This window comes from Neophocaena asiaeorientalis, unplaced genomic scaffold (genome assembly GCF_003031525.2).
Source record: "Neophocaena asiaeorientalis asiaeorientalis breed wild unplaced genomic scaffold, Neophocaena_asiaeorientalis_V1.1 scaffold276, whole genome shotgun sequence".
Lineage (NCBI taxonomy): Eukaryota > Metazoa > Chordata > Mammalia > Artiodactyla > Phocoenidae > Neophocaena > Neophocaena asiaeorientalis.
The window spans coordinates 830,202-849,111 of record NW_020173725.1 but is presented as its reverse complement, the minus strand read 5'-3'; the positions used below and the strand labels follow the sequence as shown (position 1 = coordinate 849,111).

The 18,910-nt window shown below is 40.2% G+C and overlaps 1 protein-coding gene and 1 pseudogene across 2 annotated transcripts in view; one reads left to right on the top strand and one right to left on the bottom strand.

The window, feature by feature from the left end:
• Positions 1–18,910, top strand: part of PIK3CB (phosphatidylinositol-4,5-bisphosphate 3-kinase catalytic subunit beta) — a 180,484-nt gene that overhangs the window by 411 nt on the left and 161,163 nt on the right. The window contains exon 1 of one of the 2 annotated variants that reach the window (XM_024750732.1): positions 119–139. The exons of the other annotated variant lie outside the window; for it this stretch is intronic. The gene's annotated coding sequence lies outside the window, so the exon portion shown is untranslated. Of the gene's footprint in view, positions 1–118; positions 140–18,910 lie in introns of those variants that run through there. 2 annotated transcript variants of the gene reach the window in all.
• On the bottom strand, positions 17,027–17,842 carry LOC112403326 (60S ribosomal protein L7 pseudogene; annotated as a pseudogene).

Sequence of the window (18,910 nt, the reverse complement as noted above, 5' to 3'; positions counted from 1 at the left end):
CGGGCCGGCGGCGCGCTCTTGCCCGCCACAGCCTGCGGCGCCGGCGACTGAGTGGCCGCTCCGCGCTTCCTGCCGACGCGGAGGACGCCGGCCCGCGGGGGTGCCTAGCTAGCCTGCGGCCCTCCCGGGGCTCTCCAAGGTGAGCGGCTCTCCCCGGCCTCCGGGCGGCAGGGACGCGGCCCTTTGGGTTGCGTTCCTGAGGGGCGTCTGGGGAGAGGCGGCGTCCTCGCCCCTTGTGTCTGTGCGGACACCCGCGAGCTCCTGATCCTCAGATGCCTTTTTGCGCAGGGTGTATTTTAGGGGCGGGGATCCTGGACTGTTGGGATAGGGTCGTGTTTTCAAATGCCGGCGCCGCCACTGAGCAGCCCTGGGGCTTTGGGCCAGAGTATCCGGATTTGTTAGTGGGAATAATTATACGTACTTCACAGGGTTGTTGTGAAGCTAGGACAGGATGATGTACATGACCGAAAAACGAGTGGTTGGTCAGTGGTAGGCTGTTAAGAGTAACTCTGCTGCAGCATCTTCCCTTGTTAGCTATTGCTGATTCTTGGCTGCGGGTGTACTTTTGGGGGGCATTTATTTCCGAAGCGCTTTGATGTTGCAGTAACCTCCACTGGAGTTGTTTAATACAGGAGCCTGTTATCTTAACAGTGGCCAAAATACGAATCCTATAGCCTCATCCTAGAATGCTGGAGTCTCTCTTTTTATTTTTTCTAAGGCTGCCTTGGAATACCTGTCTCAGGTACCGAGTGGGAATTGCTGTTTAAATAAAACAGCGAGTTTTAGGATTCGCTTCAGATGCAAGGTGCTGGGACATATCAAACTTGAAGTGCTTTGCTGTTTAAATAATCTTAAGTGACACTTAAACTGTCACTTGTTACAGAGTATAAACAGAAGAATATGGAAACAGACTCCTTTTTTTGCATTGCTACATACGAAGGGAGTGACAAGTGCTTTTGTAAACATCATCGTGGGCAGTGTTATTTCTGGTGAAGTCATCATAGTTAAATTAGATAAGTACTTATTTTGAAGCACTGAATGGGTGTTTGGAAATATGATTCCTAATAAAATCATCTCCAACGAGTCAGAATTCTCAGCAGTTCATTAATCATTTGGGGATTTTTTGGTTACACTGTAAGATTTTTATGGTAAAAGCAGAACTGCTTAAGTCATGATAAAGTAGCATAGGAAAGGGTGGTCAGGATAAAGATCTTAACCTAGTTCCAGAGGCAAGTGTGGAACAAAGTAAAAATCTTTAGCTTTAAAACTGGGATTGTATTCACTAAAGCAAAAATGACTGAAATCAAAAAACTTTTTTGTACAACCCCTGATTCACATCCTAATGAGGGTCTTCTACCTTCAGAGTGGTTTTTTTTTTTTAATTTAATTTATTTATTTTTGGCTGCGTTGGGTCTTCGTTGCTGTGTGTGGGCTTTCTCTAGTTGAAGCGTGCCGGGGCTACTTTTCGTTGTGGTGTGCGGGCTTCTCATTGTGGTGGCTTCTCTTGTTGTGGAGCACGGGCTCTAGGTGCGTGGGCTTCAGCAGTTGTGGCTGACGGGCTCAGTAGTTGTGGCTCTTGGGCTCTGGAGTGCAGGCTCAGTAGTTGTGGCCCACGGGCTTAGTTGTTCCGCAGCATGTGGGATCTTCCCGGACCAGGCTCGAACCCATGTTGCCTGCATTGGCAGGCGGATTCTTAACTACTGTGCCACTGGGGAAGACCCACAGTGTTTTTTAGAAGTGGAGAAAATCGAGTTGGGTTTTGATTTATTGCCTTTTTTCACCTCTTGTCTGTATTTCTTACTTTTCTTAGAGACTCATCCATAAAGGCTTTTGATCCAACTTGCTTTGTGAATGTAAACAAAATACATAGAAAAAAAATTAACCTTGTAATCTAAATTATCTTCTTCCTTGTAGTCTCATTGTGTTCTTCCTAGATTATAACCTTCCCTGTTGTCTCACTGGTGAACCCAACAGTAGAAGCGCTGCTAGCCACTGTGAAAAGGCTAGGGGTCAGAAGTCACACCTTGGCTCTTAGGCCTGGTCCTGGGTCCCAGGTAGCTGAGACTTTGGGGATGTCACCCAGTCTTTCTGGGCCTCAGTTTTTTTTTTTGTTTGTTTATAGAATTTGAGAGTGTGTGGCCAGCAGGATGGGAGGGTGGTGGTGGATTAGAGTATCATATTACATAAAGGAACCTTCCAGGATACTCCACTTTTATGGTTTTCCTTCTCTTCACTCTGTTTCTCTATCTCTTTTGTTGACTTTTCCTTCTCTTCTTGAATTCAAAACGTCCTAATGCCTCAGGGTGTCCAAGTCCGTCCCTCTACTTTTTTCTACCTGTATTCTCTGAGTGATCTCATCAAGTCCTGTGGTTTAAATACTGTCACTGTGCTGTTGACTCTCAGATTTTTATCTCCAGTTCTGAGCTTCATATTTCTTCTACCTGCCTACATATCTTCACTTCATTTGTCTATCTTAAACTTGACATGTTCAAAGTGGAGCTCTTGATTTCCATTCTTCAACCTGTTCCTTCCCCAGCAGTCTGCATTTCATAAGAGCACCCCTCTACCCCCCTGTTCCACCTACTTAAGTGAAAAATCTGGTGGTCATCCTTAATTCAACGCTTTGCCTCACTGCTCCCCCACTGCCCCACACAACCAGTCCTTCAGCAAACCCTGTTGATTTTGCCTCCAAAATGTATCCCGCATATATTTACTTCACTTTATTTTTAAAAAATATTTATTTACTTTTTGGCTGTATCGGGTCTTAGTTGTGGCACATGGGCTCAGTAGCTGCAGAATGTGGACTTAGCTGCCCCGTGGCATGTGGGATCTTAGTTCCCCTGACCACGGATTGAACCGGCGTCCCCTGCATTGCAAGATGGATTCTTAACCACTGGACCACCAGGGAAGTCCCTACTTCACTTTATTTTTTATTGTCACCACCCCAGTTGTTCCTAGGTAGTAGCTTCCTAACTAGTCTCCTTGCCTCTGGCCTTGCTCTCCTACAGTCCATTTTCAGACAGCAGTCAGAGTGATCTTTACTTAGTCTCCTGCTCCAGGGGCTTCTTATTGCACTAAAAAGTAAGTCCAAACTCTACCTGCATTATCAGCTAATTATCTTGCTTATTTTCTTGTTTGTTTATGGTCTTTTCCCTCCAACATATTATAAACTCTCTGATGGAAGGGACTTGGTCTTCCCTGGGGTATTCTCAGTAACCAGAACAGTGTCTGGAAAATTTAACTAATGTTGAATGAATGAATGTGTGAATGAAATACATTATAAAATCTTCCGATTCCAAGTATAACATGTACTGAACACACTTGACCCTTTTTTGGTCCCAGATTTGTGCAAATGAGGAAGTGATCACAGGGCCTAGAGTTATTCTATTAGGTATCCTTACTTTCTCAGTCTTCATTAAGGTACTGTACCTCCTGAAAAGGCTAAGCATTTAGACGTCAAGCCGTTAATAACAAAAACAAATGTGGATTTTGTTCATTGTATACTGGATCATTAGTATTTTTGTGAATAAGAAACCATACAAGTTTTCCAGCCTTGTTTTGTTCTTTAGAAGCGTTGAATTTTGGTCTTGACTGGAGGGGACTGGTTCTATAGAATGTGGTAGTTTAATCCAGTATTGCATACCAAATCCTATAGGGTAGCAGTTGCAATTTTTACAGAGAACAGGTGTGTTTATTTATTTCAATTACACTATTTTTTAAAAATCTGAGCCCCCCCCTTGTGTGCATTTATGTAAATATCCTCTGAACCATTTGATTCAGTTATCATATCTTACCATATCTTGGAGAGATAAGTCCCTGTCATTTGGCTTCTGCTAACTGCTCACTTGCAAGCCTTGTCATGTTGTAGAAAGAGGCAAATAATTTAGGATTTTCCCCCTGCCTGAGACTGAAGCCCCAAAGACTATCTGGTAGGTTTGTGAAGAAAGAAGGGTATGGAAAAATCAAGGTGTAGAATTCCATTGTCAGAGTAGATAATAGTAAAAAGATACGTTGGAGAAGGAAATCCTAGACTAGAAGAACAATACTGGAAATTTAGTAGAAGAGAAGAAAAAAAGGAAGATAAAGGAGAATATTACAGATTTTCAGGCTTGTGTGGGGCAACTTTGCTTCTCACTCCTTTTACCTTCTCATCTCCCTCTCCAAATTTTGACACTTTTTTTTCCCCTCTGCCTTCTCTCCACTGCCTGATTTGTATGGGCTGTTTTTCTAAGGAGTGCCTATGTGCTTTTGGTAGTTTGATGTCTGCTGGGACACCTTGTGTGAAAGGATACTATCCTTACTTGAAGAGGCCTTTCTGCTTTCTCATAATCAAAGTCTGACTTCCTGTATTTTCCAGCCACTGGGTCCAGCTTTACCCTTTGGAGTGATTCTAAACTGGTGTACTTCCTTTTTAAGTTGTTCTCTCATATATTCCATGGTAACCTTTATGTTATCATCTCCAGGTTAAATAATCCTGAGTCACAAGCTTCCAGTTGAGAGAGGAAAAATGAAAGGTATTAGATGTATGTTTGGGTGTGTATAGTGTGTTACCTACCGGTTGCTCTGATAATGCAGATTGCGTATCTCTAATTTAGACCTTTCTTTTCTGAGTTGATAGTTGTTTTTTTTTTTTTTTTTAATAAAAAAGACATTTCTAAAAGGAGAGTGACATTGAATTTTAAAATTTTACAAAAACTTTTTCATGTACAGTCCTATGAGTTTTAACACATGCCTAGATTCTTGTAACTATCACCACCATTAACAATGTACAGAATAATTCCAACACCCCAAAGAATTCCCTCATGTTACCCCTTTGTGGTCAGCCTCCCCTTCATTTTTAACACTTGGAATTATTTTTTTTTTTTTTTTTTTTTTTTTTTGGGGGGGGGGGTTTTTTTATTTTTAACCCTTGGATTTTTTTTTTTTTTTTTTTTTTTTTATGTTGGGGGTAGGAGTTTATCAATTAATTAGTTTATTTCTGCTGTGTTGGGTCTTCGTTTCTGTGCGAGGGCTTTCTCTAGTTGTGGCAAGTGGGGGCCACTCTTCATCACGGTGCTATTTTTTTATTTTATTTTTTGGCCGCCACACGGCTTGTAGGGTCTTAGTTCCCTGACCAAGGGTTGAACCCAGGCCCTTGGCAGTGAAAGCGCAGAGTCCTAACCACTGGACCGCCAGCGAATTCCCTGGATTTATTTGTTTTTTTAAAGGGAAAGTCTCTCATGCATAGAATATGTTAGAACTTGGAATAAGTGGATAATTGATCAACCTAATTGTTGGTTTTCTTTTAGAAATATAAATGAAAGAACTCCAGTCTTCAACGTAATGGGTTTACATGCAATAAAGTAATAAACTTTGTAGATGGAGGAATGTTTAAAAGGCTTTAAATTAAAAAAAAAAAACTATTGTATAACTTCTGGAACCTGTCAAGTGAGGCAAATCCCATGATGTCAAGTTACAATAGGGAGCATCTAACAAAGAAATTTGGAGGCTAAGTCTGTGATAAAATCATAAAGGATGGCATAACATATCTTCTCATGTGTCTTTGATAAACCCAGAATCCCATTTACTGCAATCGCAGGGTAAGCTAGGGTAAACTGGAGATTAATTTTGCCAAGGATTATGTTATGAAGTCTCAGCTTTTCTCTGTTCTCTCTCTCTAGCATTGTCACCTCTGCTAGACTATCCATTTTATTCCAGCATTTAGTTGTTTCAGGTATTCAACTCTCCTAGGGTTTGAGGGAAAGATGTGCTATCTTTATAGCTATGGTGTATTGCAAAGGTAGCTTTCCATTATTCGTTTAACTTTTTTCCAGCCTAAAGCAGTCAATAATTTAGAAATTCCCTCATTTCCTCAAAAATTTACACATCCTTCCCCTGAGTCCTGGCTCCATGATCTGTCTTTCCCCCACTTTTTCACCAAGAATGTATATTTCCTTATTTTCTTGATTATTTAAAGTAGGTCACCTGAGGTTATTATCTGTTGAGCCTTTAATAGGGGGAATTTACCGCCAAAATAAAGAAAGTTAATCTGACAGTCCCCTGTGTTGTGGTATTGTTAGAGCACAGGTCAGCAGCTCACAGTCCCCTACTGCAAACCCTGGAGGGACTGCTGCATCCCTGACCCTGTAGCTTGTCTCCTGCTGCTCTGGCTACTTGGGAGACCACCGGGCAAATGCTCATTTGCCTTCAATGGAAATGCGAACCTGATTATCCATGCCTTCAGGAGGAGGATTATGTGGATTAAAAGAAATCCATGGGTAATCCAGAAGCTTTATTTAAACTGCAGTTTAACCACATTCCTGACCATAGTTTTTCTTTGCATTTCTAATAACTAATTTATAATATTTACCAATTTCATGTTTACCTCTTTGTACCGTTTAGAAGTAATGGTAGTTATGAAGTAGAGAATATGTGGGAAGGGACAAAGGAGTTAGATAATCTACAGGCATTGCCCCACATAACTTGGTGTTGACTGGATGGTTTAACCAGTAAGGTTTAGTAATGCTTACTAGACCTTGAAGCCCTGAATTCCATGAATTCCTTACCTGCTGAGCCACTGGAAGAGATTTGAGGTGACTGTCAACAAGAGGCCAAACTCCATTTTGAGACATTTGTACTTTACTAGCTTAAATGATTGAGCTTTTGTGATTTAAATGAGTATTGCAGATTGTCAGAATTATAAATTTACTACAATTTGAAGTTCTCTTTAATGTTTATTTAATCACTTAACCTGTTAAACATTTTCATAGGAGTTAAAATGAAGACCTTCTATTTGAGATAGAGGTGCTCATTTCTTGTAGCCAGGCCACTACTTACTACCTCTGACATGTTACTTACATGTAGTTACACAGTAACTAATTTCTATTAAATAGTTGAAATATGGTCATTTAAAATTGCTTATTCTTGAACTACTGATTTAGTGTAGATCTTGTATTTAGATATCATACTATTAAAATCGGTGTTTTCCTCTGACTTTATAAATCATTACAAATTGCTGCCCTTATGTTATCTGAACACAAATTTATTTAAAACTTATTTCTGCAGTTGTATATTTTCAAAAGTTAGGTTCCATGTTTATCAGCTACATGGACATCATTCCTCCAATGAGATTCATTGTAGTTAATTATTAGAGGCATGTCCTGGGGAAAACCAACTGGAATTCTCTTAACACACTTGTTTTTTGCACTGAGGAAACATCCATAGAAGATGGTTGTTGATTTTGGACAATGTTATGATCAATTATAATTATTTTATTTTTGTTCTTTTGATGGCTGTGGAAATTTCACATTTTCATTGGAAATCATTAGTTCTTAACTCTTGATGTACTTCACTCAACATTCCATTATTAAATTATTAAAATTTTCCCTAACTGAGAGGCTTCTGGGTTTTAGATTCTCATTCTACCTACAAGGAATGTCTACTGTGTGTGTGTGTGTGTGTGTGTGTGTGTGTGTGTGTGTGTGTTATAGAGAACTATATATGCTGTACCAACCAGTAACAATTGTTTTACCTTTAACTTATGAAGAATTTACTATCTTCTCCTTGAGAGCCAGGCAATTATTTTTTAATCAGTGACTTCTTTAATTCTATGTATTCTATTGTTATCTGCTTCCTTTTATCAATATGTTCTTTTGTCATTTAAAGCTGTGACTGTCAATATAGCCTATTAGAAAAACTCCTCTGTGTGATTTACTATATAGGATTAAACTATAACCAAAGTTAACATTATTGAATGCTCACCTATGTGTCAGGTTATGCTAACTCCTCTTTGTGCATTATTCATTTTATCTTCATAACAAACTTGTAATGAAGGTACTAATGATATCCTCATTTAAGAGATGAGGAGGGCTCCCCTGGTGGCGCAGTGGTTGAGAGTCCGCCTGCCAATGCAGGGGTTCCGGGTTTGAGCCCTGGTCCGGGAAGATCCCTCATGCCACAGAGCAGGTAAGCCTGTGTGCCACAACTGCTGAGCTCGCGAACCACGGCTGCTGGGCCCACGTGCCACAACTACTGAAGCCTGTGCCTAGAGCCCGTGCTCCACAACAAGAGAGGCCACTGCAATGAGAAGCCCACACAGCGCAACAAAAAGTAGTTCCCGCTCGCCGCGACTAGAGAAAACCTGCACACAGTAACGAAGACCCAATGCAGCCATAAATAAATAAATTTATTACAAAAGAGATGAGTAAACTGAAGCTTTGGGAAGTTAACGTGCCAGGTGGCACACAGCTTTTAAGTGGGAGAGTCAGGTTTTGAACTCTGGTCTGTATGACTCTAGAATTTATGCTTTTGCTTATTTATTTATTTTTAAATTTATTTTTTTTGAGGACTAGTTGATTTACAATATTATATAAGTTTCAGGTGTACAACGTAGTGATTCACAATTTTTAAAGGTTATACTCCATTTATAGTTATTATAAAATATTCCCTGTCTTGTACAATGTACTCTTGTAGCTTATTTATTTTATACATAGTAGTTTGTACCTCTTAATACCCTACCCCAGGAGTCCCCAACCCCCAGGCCACAGACCGGTAGTGGTCCAAGGCCTGTTAGGAACTGGGTTGCACCGCAGGAGATGAGTGGCAGGTGAGCGAGCAAAGCTTCATCTGAAAAATTGTCTTCCACGAAACTGGTCCCTGGTGCCAAAAAATTTGGGGACCGCTGCCCTACCCCATCTTGCTCCTCCCGCCTTCCCTCTCCCTACTAGTAACCACTAGTTTGTTCTCTATATCTGTAAGTCTTTTTTCTTATATTCACTAGTTTGTTTTAATTTTTATATTCCACATATAAGTGTTATCATACAGTATGTGTTTCTCTTTCTGACTTATTTCACTTAGCATAATATCCTCCATATCCATCCATGTTGTTACAAATGGCAAAATTTTGTTCTTTTTATTTATAATGGAGTAGTAATCCATTGTATATATATATATATACACTGCAGGCAGATTCTTAACCACTGTGTCACCAGGGAAGCCCGAGACTATATAAGTTTAAAGTGTTGCTTTTTAGTGTAATAATCACCACCTTCATTTTACAGTACCTGGGTATTTGAAAACAGGAAGCAATTTTCTAATCATTTAACCATTAACTTTCACTCACTACTCTTAAACAAGTTTTTATGTGTATAGTCCTGTTTTATGGATTAGAGTTAACAGTTAAACAATGAATTAGTTATGTGATATAGTGTACCTTTTTTTAAAAAATAAATATTTATTTATTTATTTTGGTTGCACTGGGTCTTAGTTGCAGCATGCGGGATCTTTAGTTGGGGCATGTGGGCTTCTTAGTTGTGTCATGTGAACTCTTAGTTGTGGCAGGCATGCGGGATCTAGTTCCCTGACCAGGGATCAAACCCCGGCCCGCTGCATTGGGATTGCGGAGTCTTACCCACTGGACCACCAGGGAAGTCCCATACCTTTGTTTTGAATGTAAGATGAGCTTTTCCTTTTCCCTTGGCTTTACAATTGGACTGTGGTTTGTCATATATGTGTAAGTAACAAAAATACTTAATGTATGACTTTGTATAGTTAGAGGTCCTAGTCCGCTTGTGTAGATCATCTCTACAGATTTTTTTTTTTTGCAGTACATGGGCCTCTCACTGTCGTGGCCTCTCCGGTTGCGGAGCACAGGCTCCAGACGCGAAAGCTCAGCGGCAGTCCAGCCGCTTCGCGGCATGTGGGATCTTCCCAGACCTGGGCACGAACCCGCATCCCCTGCATCAGCAGGCGGACTCTCAACCACTGCGCCACCAGGGAAGCCCTACAGAGTTTTAAAATAAGAAAACACAGGTTTTTTTTCCTCTTCTGCTTAGGTAATTTGTTTGGGTGGTATATTAAAACATGTTGCTAAGCTTGATCCTAAATTATTGGGGATAGAGGAAGTTAGACATAAATTTACTTTTTTTTTTTCATAAATTTACTTTGAATAAATGAACCAATAGACTACAGTTGTTAATCCCTTAACTTAAAAAAATAGTGAATTGAGAAGCATTAATACTATTTGGCCTTTTTTTTCATATTCACAGGAGAAAGGAATGTGAGCGTTAACATTACATCTACCATTAGTAGTACTCAGACACATAGAAGGAGATGCATAGGATACAATGGAGGTTTTCTTTCTAACTCTGGAGCCCAGTTAACTTGTTTCAGGCAAGTTTCTGGTTGTGATGCCATTATAAGCCATTATGACAGCACATCCAATCTGCAAATGGGGGATTTGTGATTATTTTCTTTACAGCTAAAGAGTTGAGCTCTTACTGAGTATGCCTCTTCCCATAGACAAGCCGTGTGTGGGCCCAAATTGGGACAGGTGGGTCACTTTTCCCTCTTAGAAGTCTGAACTTTTTTCTGTTGACAGTAATCTCAGTGACTCACAAATGTTATTTTAGTTACCCAGTTCGCCTTTAACATTATTTCCCAAATTGTGTATTATTTTACAAAATAAAATGCAAGCGCTTAGAACAGGAAAATCCTATCTTATAAATTCCATAATAATTGTTTTGAGCTAATCACTATTTTAAATTCATTTATAAGCAATGGTGTCTATAGATGAGAACTGTGTAGTTACAAAATTACAGGTATTCTTTCGTCATTCCTGAGTGGGTGTGGAGACCTAAAGCCACTGATGTATTATCCATTTTGAAAATGAACTATTTAATAACAAGAGAAGTTTTGGACTGACTACATCTAGTTAGTTGTATGCTGAGGTTGGGATCTGATTTTAGTAAAGGAAAATATTTTTAAGGAATACAATTCTTCTTGAAGTCTTCATATATTATTGACAGTGTCAATAATGTTTGCCTTAAAATGTAATCTTTTTTTTTTTTTTTTTTTTTTTTTTTTTGGCAGTACGCGGGCCTCTCACTGCTGTGGCCTCTCCCGCTGCGGAGCACAGGCTCCGGACGCGCAGGCCCAGCGGCCAGGGCTCACGGGCCCAGCCGCTCCGCGGCATGTGGGATCTTCCCAGACCGGGGCACGAACCCGCGTCCCCTGCGTCGGCAGGCGGACTCTCAACCACTGCGCCACTAGGGAAGCCCTTAAAATGTAATCTTAAAAGGTAGCAATCTTTTTTTTTTTTTTAGAAAATTGCTAAGGTCATTTTATTTTTTAAATTAATTAATTTTATTTTTGGCTGCATTGGGTCTTTGTTGCTGCACGCGGGCTTTCTCTAGTTGTGGTGAGCGGGCTTTCTCTAGTTGTGGCAAATAGGGGCTACTCTTTGTTGTGGTGTGCGGGTTTCTCATTGTGGTGGCTTCTCTTGTTGTGGAGCACAGGCTCTAGGCACGTGGGCTTCAGTAGTTGTGGCCCGTGGGCTTCAGTAGTTGTGGCCCGTGGGCTCAGTAGTTGTGGCCCACGGGCTCTAGAGTGCAGGCTCAGTAGTCGTGGCACATGGGATTAGTTGCTCCGTGACATGTGGGATCTTCCTGGATCAGGGCTTGAACCTGTGTCTCCTGCATTGGCAGGCAGATTCTTAAAACACTGCACCACCAGGGAATCCCTAAAAAATTTTTAAAAAATTTTTGGCCGTGCCACGCAGGTTGTGGGATCTTAGTTTCAGGACCAGGGATCAAACCTGCGCCCTTGGCAGTGAAAAGCGTAGAGTCCTAACTGGACCGCCAGGGAATTCCGTGCATTATTATTTAAAATGGAAAAATTCTTTATTTTTTAATGTACAAAGTAGTTTATTTTTTTCAGGAATTTAAAAATACATACCAATTTAAACTGAATACACGTTAAGTTAGTGTTTTATTTCCCAACTATGCAGTTGATATTATAAGGAACTGCTCCATTCAGTTAAAACCTAATGAATAACATCAACTTTTTCTGGCTTACTTTTCTGAAGATAATTGGTACATAAACATATAATTTAATCCTTTTTATTATTTATTTATTTTTATTTTGGCCATGCCGTGTGGCTTGCAGGATCTCGGTTCCCCAACCAGGGGTTGAACCCAGGCCACGGTAGTGAAAGCCCATAATCCTAACTACTAAGCCACAAGGGAACTCCCTTGATGCAGGCTTTCTGAAAGGATACCCAAAAACTGCTATACGTTGGTTGCCTCTGGGGAGTGTAACCTCGGATGCTGAGAGACATTTGTGGTAGGGAGACTTTATTGTATATCTGTTTGTGCTTTTGAATTATGTGCCTTTGAATTTCCTTTTGTGCTTTTGAATTTATGTAATCAATGCATGTAACTACAAAGTAAAGAAATTCAGCTATTTTGATGATTAAAAAGGTAATTTTGTAAGGTATTACAGAATTAAACACAGTGGACACTATAATGTTTAGTTTAAGTATCATTAAAGCTTAAGAAAATTGTATTTATTCTGTCTTCTACCTTGACTTGTATTATACCTGTACAATTAATGCATAGGTGGGTAAGATGGAGGTCTAACCCTGTGTTAGGCATATTAATAATGATAGCCAAGGTTTATGGAATGCTTACAATATAGCAGGCACTTTGCTAAATCCTTTATGGTGGCATTGCTTGTTTGCTGCTTTCCCTCTGAGGGAAGGGCAACTATCAAGAATATTAATTTTTGGGGCTTCCCTGGTGGCGCAGTGGTTGAGAGTCCGCTTGCCCGCTGCAGGGGATACGGGTTTGTGCCCTGGTCCTAGAAGATCCCACGTGCCGCCGAGCGGCTGAGCCCGTGAGCCATGGCTGCTGAGCCTGCGCGTCCGGAGGCTGTGCTTCGCAAGGGAAGAGGCCGCAACAGTGAGAGACCCGTGTACCGCAAAAGGAAAAAAAAAAAAAAAAAAAAAAAGGAATATTAAGTTTTCATTTCAGTTGTTACCTCTTTCCTGTATTGAGTTGTCAAAAGCAATTTTAGGGCTTCCCTGGTGGGGCAGTGGTTAAGAATCTGCCTGCCAATGCAGGGGACACGGGTTTGAGCCTTCTGGGAAGACCCCACATGCCGTGGAGCAATTAAGCCCATGTGCCACACTACTGAGCCTGCACTCGAGAGCCTGTGAGCCACAAATGCTGAGCCCACGTCCCACAACTACTGAAGCCCACGCGCCTAGAGCCTGTGCTCCGCACCGAGAAGCTACCACGGTGAGAAGCCTGCACACCGCATTGAAGAGTAGCCCCCGCTCGCCACAACTAGAGAAAACCCGCATGCAGCAACGAAGACCCAATGCAGCCATAAATAAATAAATTAATTTAAAAGGAAAGTAATTTTAATATCAAATCCTCACTGGTGGCAGTTCTCAGATGTATTCACATTTTGCTACACACCAGGATCCAAAGCTATTACTGTCTCTTTGAAGGAGATATCAAACCGATCCAGAATGAGCAGGATAATTATTTTAGTCAATAGTTTCTACTCCATACGCTTCAATCTTTTTATCAGACTGCTTTAGCAGCTATTAAAATTTGTCTGAAATTTTAAAAATAGATTAATTTGGTTGCCTCTAATCATCAGATTATTTGGAGAATTGCTCAACTGTCCCTTGATTGCATTTGTACAAGTAACCCAAGATCCTTGGAGTAGAATTATAAAATATACTTCTGTGATCTGAGGGCAGACTTGGAAGGATTCCCTTCAAAGGTAGGGAGACAGGGAGGGGAAGTATTACAATATATGCAGTCCAGAAGAGCAGTGAGGGATGCTTAACTATGACAGTGGGTTTGAGAAGGGGAAATTTGCATTAGAGAGATACTGAACATTTTTTTTTAAAGATTTATTTATTTATTATATATTTATTTAATGTATTTTTGGCTGCATCGGGTCTTAGCCGCAGCATGAGGGATCTTCGTTGTGTTGCGTGGGCTTCTCTTTAGTAGTGGCATGCAGGTTTTTGCTTCTCTAGTTGTGGCGCACAGGCTCCAGGGCGCAGGCTCTGTAGTTGTGATGCGTGGGTTCCAGAGCACGTGGGCTCTTTAGTTTGCAGCACGTGGGCTCTAGTTGAGGTGCGTGAGCTCAGTACTTGTGGCATGTGGGATTAGTTGCTTGGCGACATGTGGGATCTTAGTTCACTGACTAGGGATTGACCCTGCATCCTCTGCATTCATTGTAAGGCAGATTCTCCACCACTGGACCACAGGGAAGTCCCGATATTGAACACTTTGCAAGTTACTGGGTTTCTGGAAGGAATAGAAACATCAGGAGGAAAAGGAAAGTTTCTTTAATTTTGTTTAACAGGACTGTGTTTAGGTACATATATGTGTGTGTGGTGTGTAAGAGATTCACATTTTGGGTAATTTCTTCTGTTAGGAAAAGTAATGCTTTTAGAAAAAGATAACACTCCTGCTACTTTCAGGTTTTATTAAAAAAATAAAGTTAATGGGAATTAGCTTTTAGGTACATTTCACCTTTCCTGAAATGTCCCTAGTTATTCAGTAACCATATACTAGTTGTAAAAAATTCAAATAAAGAAGGAAAATACAAGAGAAAGTGAAAGTCCCCTTTCAGACCTTTCTACTCCAACCTCCTCTGTTCTCCCCATTCCCATTGCCCTCCTCAGAGATAATTATTATTCCAGCATTTATTGTTTGTAGATTTTTTGATGATGGCCATTCTGACTGGTGTGAGATGATAAGAGATAATTATTGTTATACTCAGGCATATAGCCTGCATTCCTTTCTCTGTACATTTTCATATCTATCTATGTATCTATGTATCTATCTATCTGTTTTCCTGGGTTATCTTTCCTTTATTTCTTTGGCAGAAAGTAGTAGGTACATGTATATTTTCTTAATTCCTCTTTACAAAGAGTAACATATTACAGATATATAATTTATTTTAAATAGGATCATTTTACATTTTCTATAAGTATCTCTTTTATATTTGATTGAAGTTTACCAAGACAGTTATCATTTTTGACTTTAACACGTATTTTTCCAGTTTATTATTATTATTATTATTTTTTTGCGGTATGCGGGCCTCTCACTGTTGTGGCCTCTCCCGTTGCGGAGCACAGGCTCCGGACGCGCAGGCTCAGCAGCCATGGCTCACGGGCCCAGCTGCTCCGCGGCATGTGGGATCTTCCCGGACTGGGGCACGAACCCGTGTCCCCTGCATTGGCAGGCGGACTCTCAACCACTGTGCCACCAGGGAAGCCTCCAGTTTATTATTTTTTAAAATTATTTTTTTGGCTGCGTTGGGTCTTCTTTGCTGCACGCAGGCTTTCTCTAGTTGTGGTGAGAGGGGCCTACTCTTCGTTGTGGTGTGCGGGCTTCTCATTGCGGTGGCTTCTCTTGTTGCAGAGCATGGGCTCTAGGCACGTGGGCTTCAGTAGTTGTGACTCATGGGCTCAGTAGTTGTGGTTCGTGGGCACTACTAGAGTGCAGGCTCAGTAGTCGTGGCAAATGGGCTTAGTTGCTCCACGGCATGTGGGATCTTCCCGGACCAGAGATTGAACCTGTGTCCCCCTGCATTGGCAGGCGGATCCTTAACCACTGTGCCACCAGGGAAGTCCCCACATATTTTTCTAACACCTATTTATGTTTTCAGATTTGTGCTACACAGACTTTTTCCTTAAAGAGATTCTTTGAAATCTGTTCAAGTTGGGGAGGGGATATGTGAACAGGGGAAACCTAGAGACACAGATGTGGTTGGCTCTTGGATTGGAAGAATCAACATTGTGAAATGACTATACTATCCAAAGCACTCTGCAGATTCAGTGCAATCCCTATCAAAGTACCAATGGCATTTTACACAGAACTAGAACAAAAAATGTTACAATTTGTACGGAAACATAAAAGACCCCGAATAGCCAAAGCAATCTTGAGAAAGAAAAACAGAGCTGGAGGAATCAGGCTCCCTGACTTCAGACTATACTACAAATCTACGATAATCAAGACAGTATGGTACTGGCACAAAAACAGAAATATAGATCAAAGGAACAGGATAGAAAGCCCAGAGATAAACCCACGCACATATGGTCACCTTATCTTTGATAAAGGAGGCAAGAATATACTGTGGAGAAAAGACAGCCTCTTCAGTAAGTGGTGCTGGGAAAACTGGACAGCTACGTGTAAAAGAATGAAATTAGAACACTGCTTCACACCATACACAAATGTGGTTGGTGAAATATCATTTAATCTCATAGGTTCTCAGAATTTAAGAGAAGACTTAGGGATCACTTAGTTGCTAGACTAGGAAACTGGTTCTCTTGTGTTTACTGTTCAGGAGGAATATCTCCAGTGTTCTGTGTTTCCACTTACATAGAGTTTCACTCTCTGGAACTCTGGTGAGAAGATGGAGATAGAAGAATGGATGATATAGTACCATTGCATGGCTTTAGGCATGTTTTTTTTAACCAAGCAGCTATAGAGTAGTTGCTTAATGGATCTGTGTCAAGCTGGAGGGCTTTCAGACTCACTGAAAGATATTTTTTATTCAAATTCTTAACTTTTTTGGTTACATGATAGATACTACTTTCAAAATTTGAAAGTACCAGAAACACCCTTCCTCTCTTCTGGACAGGCAGCCAAAGCCATCAGTTTCTCATATGCCCTTCAGCGAGATTTTGCTTTTTCCAGTATATACATGTGTATGTATTCTACTCTTCCACACACTGTTTATGTAAATATCATATTCCCTTCTTTTAAATTACATAAATAATTAGTAGAGGTTGGAATTATGGACGGAAAGGGAAACTGATGTATATTGTACCATGAATGATAGCTAGCCTTGACCTACAGAAATAATATGCATAGCTCTTTAGTTGATCTGTATAAAGTATTCTAAGACCAGTTATTACTTCCTTCATCCATTTCTGTACTCATTAGACTTGATTCAGTTTTGCTTCTGCATTTCTGTCACTAGGTATATGTGAAAGAATTCTGTACTTCTTTCTTTTTTCTATATAAGCACTTAATCCTTTCACTTCATTTTTTAAAAATTTTTATTTTACTTTTTGGCTGCACCATGCAGCATGCGGGATCTTAGTTCCCTGACCAGGATGGAACCTTTGCCCCCTGCAGTGGAATCTCAAGAGTCTGTTAAGTGCTGGACTGCCAGGGAAATCCCCTCACTTCATTTCTTTATTTTTTAAATTTATTTTATTTTTCAATTTGAAAGCAGTCACTGTTTATTAACTGACCGGATTACAAAAATAATCATGGTAGATACCTTAGTTCATTCTTCTTATAAGTCTGTTGATCTGGTCTTCCCTGTTGCCAGCATCTCCACCTTCTACAAAATGAGTAGTCTTTTTCTTCATTCCCCCTCGTGGAGAAGACAATTTGAAGGGCCACAGGAAGTTGTTTTCTTCTTTGAAACGTTTTCCAACAGTATAGATCTCATGAATCAGATCCTCCATGCAGATAATACCGTATTTGCCAAGAGATCCAGCAATCAACACGTTATCCGTCAGGGCAGTTTGCTTCTTGTTGATTTTGCCATAACCACGCTTGTAGATCAGTTCATTTACTGACTTCAGGTTTGGGTACCTCCATGCAATGTATGGTTCCACAATTCTCAGCATGTTAATTGAAGCCTCGTTGAGCTTCACAAAGGTGCCATTGAAAATCTGACGGAGGCGAAGAAGCTGCAACACCTTTCGAACCTTTGGGCTCATACCATTGATACCTCTGATCCTGATGACAAATGCCAATTTGGGTTCCGCGGGTACGTAGAAGTTGCCAGCTTTTCTTGCCATCCTAGCCATTCGAATTTCAGTTCTGTACATCTGCCAGTATTCCTTGTGATAGCGCTTAGCTTTTTCATAGATAAGCTTCTCCTTGCCTTTCGAAGCATCTTCTGGGCAAATTTCTTTCTCAGGCGCTTGATCTTAAGCTCTGCGAAATTCTTTCGCTTCTTCTTAAGGGTTTCTGGCACAGCAGGAACCTTCTTTTTCTTCTCAGCACCTTCCATGGTTCCAGCCGGGAAAGAGCCATTTCTTTATTTTTTGTTATATATTTAGTAAGCAGTTACTGTCTACTATCTGTGGAGCCTGATGCTGTTTCTTCCCCCCCCCGCATTTTTTTTGGCAGCAGCTTTATTGATATATAATTTGCGTATAATGCAGTTCATCCATTTCAATTGTACATTTCAATTTTTTTTGTATATTCAGAGTTGTGCAGACCTACCAAAATCAATTTTGGAAAAATGTTACCACCTCAAAAAGGAACCTTTTAGCTGTCATTTTCAATCCCATCCTTGCTCCCAGCTCTATGCAGTGAATAATTTATGTCTGTATAGATTTGCCTCTTCTGGATATGTCATATAAATGGAATCATAATATGAGGTCATTGTGAATGGCTTCTTTATCATGTTTTCAAGGTTCATCCATACTGTGGTATCAGTACTTCCTTTTAATTGCTGAATAATTCTGTTTCCTCTTTCAATTTCACTAATAAATGTGTTTTGCTACGTATTGGGCTGTTAATCAGGAGTATCCATGCCCTAGGTTTTCCTTCTGTGTATCACCTAGTTGTTAACATTTTGCTGTGTATTGATAAGTCTCTAATAGTATTGGCAAAGAGAGGGAAAAGAGTGAGCTGTTTGTTAATATCATTGGCAAGCATTTTATTTTAAAAGGAGTGTGAAACTTGGGAATTACTCTTGGATTTAATTTTTCATGTTTTTTCCCACAACCCCTAGTATTTGTTTATTTTTCTCGGGAGAAGGATTTATTACTTGCACAAGTAAGGAGAACACTGGGGGTCTTTTCCAAAGCAGTGTCTCTTCTATTATTTATTATTTAATAAATTTATTATTTATTTGAGCTAATAAATACTGTCTATAATATCTCCACTTGAACTTAAATTAAGGTGGAAGATAGTCAGATGTAGAATTATAGTGTTGGAAAAGAGACAGTTTCATATCTGGAGCACTCTTATTGTGAAACCCAGTACAGACTAGTCTCCTGTAAAGAGTTTCACAGAACACCTTCAGTTTCCTTAATTTTTTTTTTTTTTTTTTTTTTTTTTTTTTTTTTTTTTTTTTTTGTTTTTTTTTT